This window comes from Anas acuta, chromosome 4 (genome assembly GCF_963932015.1).
Source record: "Anas acuta chromosome 4, bAnaAcu1.1, whole genome shotgun sequence".
Classification (NCBI taxonomy): domain Eukaryota; kingdom Metazoa; phylum Chordata; class Aves; order Anseriformes; family Anatidae; genus Anas; species Anas acuta.
The window spans coordinates 964440-970484 of NC_088982.1; positions in this window are offsets into that span (position 1 = coordinate 964440).

Genomic DNA, 6045 nt, shown 5'->3' on the forward strand with positions numbered 1-6045 from the left:
ACAAAAGCCCTTTTAGTCTTCATTATGGAGTCAAAGGCTGCTTTCACGTAAGGGTAGGGTAGGTCAGATTTCACGTGCTTAGAGATAAATGGCTTTGTCAGCAAACATCTTTTGTGGATTTTTTTTTTTTTTTTTTAATTTGAATTATTGGATTTCCTGGGAATTTTCAGCAAAGTAAAAAGGTAAAAAGTGAAGTTATACATAAGAAAGCTAAATATTCGTTTTCTGGTTTTTGATGAACTTTATTAGCCAAACTAGAGGATGCTCACCTTAACAAGACTTAAAGATATTCTCTTTAATTTATGAAAAATAATAAGAAGTTTGGTCTGACAGTAAAAAGTTTCAATGTTTTTATGGCCAGATCCAGTCTGAAATCATTCATATTAATACATGTCAAGTGGAATTTGGTTCAAGACTTTTACAGAAGAAATTAGGAGGCACAAAGAGATCTCAGACTGTCCCCTGGGTGGTAGAACTAGAAAAGACAAATAAAAGTATAGCCTCATGCTACATCCATGAATAAGCTCAGAATTTAGGAAACAATCATGAAATATTCATCAGAAGGCTCCACATCCCCTGTACTTAGGCAAGGCACCAGCTTGAATTTTTACCATACAAGCTTTTTAAAGCTTTTGGCTTGGCATCTCGGGGTGGCTAAAACAACACTGGCTCCTTTTCAGAGGCCCTTTGCTCCAGAAAAGGAACAAGCTTTGCACTTGATGAATTGGTCTCCGTGCCTTCCTGAAGGCAATGGTCTCCAGAAGTCCTCTGGCAGAAGCTGTGTGGCCCGTGGCTTTCAGCTGACACGCGAAGCTCTGGAGCCTGTTGGTTGGGGAGGTTTCGCCGCTCCTTTATGGCACCGTCCCCTAGCACTTACACGGGCTATATACAAGCAAGAGGTGTGTGGAGGAGAAGGTGGTGCATGACTCGGCCATGAAAAACCAATTCGCAGCAGTGGCTGAAGCAAAACGAGTCTTTGTTCAGCAGCTGGATCACAGCTCCTGCAAGGACGCGCTCCAGGAGAGATGGCTCCAGGTTTCTGCAGCTCCCAGACAGCCTGCCCGGCTCAGTCATTCTGGGAAAAGTTCATGGCAGCTGACCGAGGGAAAGGGTTCACCCTCCCAGCCTGCGGCAGAACGCTGCTAACGGCATCTCAGCCTTGTCTTTGGTTCCCAGCCCTTACAGCTCCCCCAAGGACACCACGTGGAAAGCGCTTTCCAGAAAGTGAAGGAATGGACACGCAGGACCCCACCTGCCTTTCTGTTCCTTGCCAGCTCCCATGCATGGCTTTCGGCTCTTTTTTTTTTTTTTTTTTATTGTGCCAGAAGCTTCTGGAGTGCAAAGAACAGGGAGTTCCTTGGATCTGGAAGTAAAAAAAAAAAAAAAAAAAAAGACCAAAAAAAAAAAAAACCACCCTTAGCTGAATGTTGTCAGCAAGTCGCTTTTTGTCTGTGAGCCTTGCCACCTCCAGCTGTGTTCTCAGCAGCTCCTACAGAGATTTGGCCTCTCTGCCACTTTTTGGGCAGCCGACCTCCGCGGAGAGCCCGCAGTGCTGCGGGAAGAGAGGGGCTGGCCTGGCAGGGGCCGTGCTCTTCCCCCAAGTCAGCATGAAGCAAAACGTTGCTGGGGGAAGGAATGAGGGGCGCGTGCCATATTTCCAATGAGACGTGAAACCAAAACCCTGACCCCCTTTCCCTGCTTGTATGGCTCCTGTGGGGCTCCGTGCCAGAGTCTGTGGGTGAGCCTGGTCTACTTTCCAAAATGAAAAGAGGTATTTGTCCTCCCCAGTACCAAATCCCCTTTGCAGATTCAACTGGACCTAGGGTTTATCTTCTCTGTCTAAGCTGCTGCTAAGCAGAAGACATTTCCCAGCATAGGTTAGTCACAGGATTTCCAAGGCACCATGTCTTGCACAAAGGGTGGCCACTCCGTTTAACAGTCCTGGGAAGATTTTTTGCCTGCTCCCTTCCAAGCTTATATCTCTCCTGTAGATGCGCGGTGCCAAGTGCTGCTCAAATACGCCTTCCACATTTCCTTCCAGGGAGATAATCATTTTCCTGGGACCATTTCCTTACACATGTGCCGGAGCTGGCAGCGATATCTGCACTGCTCATCGGGGCTCAGGTTGAGAGCTTGCAGGGACAGGGGGACAGAAATGGGTCACTGAGATGGCAAGCCCATTAAGCAGTGGGCTGCCATCCTTCTCCTGGCTTTTTGCACATGCACATGCACATTGCTTGGCCAGTGGGTGAGTGAGTGGCTGGATAAAGAGACCGAGCTTCACTGGGAGACGACGAGAGCTGTTCTGATTGCAGTGCTTCCCCATGGTTTGTAGGCTTGCTGTCACCCAGGCAGTGTGCGCTGAGGGTGTGGTGACATTACGAGACGGAGCACAAGCAGAGATGGCAGCGGGGATTGTCAGGGGCAGGTTTCTAGCAGGGGCTAGACTGATGATGAAGCAGTGTAGACCTTGGTGTGAGGTTTTCATTTCTTTGTTCCTGATGAAACTCAGGTTGGCTGCACAACCCCTACCCACCCCAGAAGCAAGAGGCCTCTCCAAGAAAATGCTCGGTTCCAGTCTATCCCTCCTGGAAGCTGAAGCGGCTGCCGAGAATAAAATAAAACGATACTACAGCGTGATATGAGGCTGGAATCAGGGGCGCTGGCCAAGCCTGAGAAAAACTGGCCTGAAGAAGTAGTAAAAACAGTGCGGATTCCAGCAGGCTCTGTCCAAAAGACAGGCTCTTAAACAGGCTGCCTGCCTATGGTATCAGCTGGACGGAGATCCAAGGCTGGATGCTGGACAGTGGCGAGTCCGTAGGTGGGCTGTGGCTCAGTCCTTGATTGAGAGTCCTTGATTATCATCTTTCTCCAGCTCCTTGCTGCCACATCTGTTTGGATCTGAAGCCTCCTGGCCACAGGAGTGGTACCTGCTGCTCGAGGGAAGGGGCAGGGGTGGGCAGCGGGGAGGTGGTGCCCAAAAAACCTCCAGCAGCCTCTGCACCAGAAACAGGGGTTTTGGAGGGGTATTTATTTCCATTTCCATCCACCTCCTTCCCCATACCCGGGGCCAGCTTTCCCACTTTTACCATGTTGCCAGCAGCCCTCCTTGCGCCCCTGTGCTCAGCTGCTTCTCCTCCCAGAAACTCTCCTCTAGCCCTGCCAACCTGACCGTCCCAGCGATGCTTTTGCTCTTTCTGCTGCTGGTGGCTGAATGGAAAGAGTGAGTCCCTCTTCAGGGAGGGATGAATGATGAAACTAAAGACTTGTCTGCCTCTCCTCATGTGCTCCTGCCCTGGGCTATCACACAAGCTAGTCTACTCTGCCATAGGCTATTTTGCTCACTCTTATTATTCAGCATTACAGGAATTCACTCATCTGTTTCAACCCTCTTTTTTTTGGGGGAAAGCAAGCCAGGTTAGAGCATTTCATTGTGCTCGAGTTCAACAACTGCTGGCGGACCACTGTTCCTTGATATAAAACTTTTAATGAAAGATTGTAGTTTTTGCAGGAAATCTAATAACAAGCAGTAGCAGATATTTCAAGACCATCTTCGCTGGATTCATTCCTACCTTGTACCAGTGCCATTTCTGTATTGGAACAGGCCAGCATTTGTTATTACGGAAGAAATTCATTTCATTTGTGGATCTGGGAGTCAGAGAAGAACCCAATCTTCCTGCGGAGGGGAATCATAAAATCTTGCCTGGACTGTATATATTTCTGAACTGTGCCTGACCTCTGGCGCGCTCCCTTCACAGTGTGGAAAGGAAAAAGAATTAAAATGAAGAAATAAAGCTTGACTCCAACAGGGACAATGTTATTCATTTTCTTTTGTTTTTACACAGCAGAACCAAAAATAGAGTTTTTGTCCATGCAAAACATTTATTGAAAGCTTGAGATTTCTCATCCTTCTTCACGTCTGGCTCAGAGTAAGAAATCAAGGAGTCTTTTCTTTTATTTCTTTATTTTTTCCCCACATCTGTCAAGGAAATTAGATAAGTTGATAAAAAACATTCATAGTTTTACCTGTCTTCAAAAGCCACCCAGCTGGCCAGACTGCATTCTAATCGTTAACACCTAGAATTTCAGCATCTGAAGTGATTTCTAGCCTCTCTTTTTTACCATTTTTTTTTTTTTTTTAAATGCCAGATGAAATGCTCAGTATTTTTGGGAACAATTCACGTTATTTATTGGGCTCACAGACTAACCACGTGTGTGTGTGTGTGTGAATGGGAACTCGAGGGCAGGGGAATTCCTGGAACGTGGACGAGGAAGGAGGAAAGTCAGCAGATTTATCTCCTTGGAAGGGGCCATGCCGAGGCAGCGCAGATGCTGGAGCTGTCCAAACGCCACACGGCAACGTCTGAGGCAAACCTCCGGGGAGGTCCCCACGCTGCTCACAGCCCTTCCAAGCAGCAGCTGAGAGTGTGGTGACGGGACAGGGATGACCCAGCTGGCTGTCCTGCTATTGCTTGTGTCCCCTGCTCCACCTCATCGAGCACAGAGTGCTTGGGCACAGGTTTGGGGACAAGGAGGGACACCAAAGAAGCATGTGAAGTTCCCTCTGGAATAGTTTTCTGCAGCAATTAAATAGAAATACAACTTGCCTCCCTGCCCATCAGCTGAAATACTAACTTTCCAGGGAAGTTACTTGCGACAGATCAGGAAATTTTCTGATGTAATTTGACTCTTTTTAAACTTTTTTTTGGTTCTGTCACCTTGCTTCCTGAATGCTTGTGGATTCACTGCTTGCACTGACCCCCCCCCCCCGCCCACCCCCTGTGTTCCCACACGCATGCTCCCTCCTAAAAGTCTAAAAGCCAAGGGTTGTTTAAGCAGTTACCACTTTCCAGGGGGATCCCCAGATCCTTAATCTGGGTTCTTCTAGGCTAAAGACACAAAGCTGGGCTCCTGACTGCCCAAAAAACTCATTTAGCTCGCAGACACCCATCTTTTTCGGATGCGTCAGCCACTCTCAGGCTGCTTACCAGGAGCACTGAGGAAATCAGTGGGAGGACGTGAAGCACTGCACGAGGCCCCTTCACTCCGCTCTTGTAGCTGTAATTGCTGCCTCTGCCACTTAGCACAGCCCGTCTCTCCCCAGCTCCTGCTCCTCCATCAATGCCTGCTTCCTTTCAGCTGCGATCTCTTCACCCCTTTCAGCTCATTTGGTTGCTGATTCTCTCCCCTTATTTTTTTTTTCCTGGCTTTCCCACAGCAGAGTCCTTCTTTCAGCCTGACTCACCCAGCACTGAGTGATTCCTTCACTCCCGTCCCCATCCTCCCATGGGGAGCACTCTCTTTTGGTGCTGCTACCTCTTGCATTTCACAGTGCTCAATCCCCTCCTCAAAGGTTCCAGTCTCGCACTAAGAACCCATTTTCTTCCAAAAAAAAAAAGCAGTGGACCAGATCCTGTGTCCCTACCAACCCACTGCTCTCTGCCCTTTAAATATCATCCTGCTCTGCTGATGCCAGTAACCAGGCAGTAGTAGTTCAGAAGAAATGAAGGTAGAGGTGACTTTAACATTAAATACTGTCATCTAATACCACTATCAAATTATTTTTTCTTTTATTTCCTAAAGAGGTCACTCAAAAATTAAGAGCGAAGCATTTTTAGTGCACTGTGTTGAAAAACAGCATTTATTGTAGTTTATGGTTCTTCCTATTCCTCACCCTATCCCCCTGCTCCACCCCTCCCAGAAGTTCTTCAGGGTCTTTCTCATTCCAGAAACTTCCTTTACCTTAGCAAACACAATCCTTGGAGCAAAATATATCTCCCCTTCAACATCATCACAGAAGGATACTTAATATTTTAACTTTTTGTTTTGATCTTGAGTGAAAATAAGTGAAAAACGTCTGAAAAGTGTATTCGAATGAAGAGGAAGACTTTGAGAAAAGTCTGGCGTCAGCTAAATAGCAAACATTTCAAATATTAAAATATTAAAATTTAAACAAAATACAAATACCTCTAAGAAACAAAGGGGAAGAGCAGAACAATCAGCATATAGCATAGAAGAGATGACAGCATAGAAGAGATGAAACCT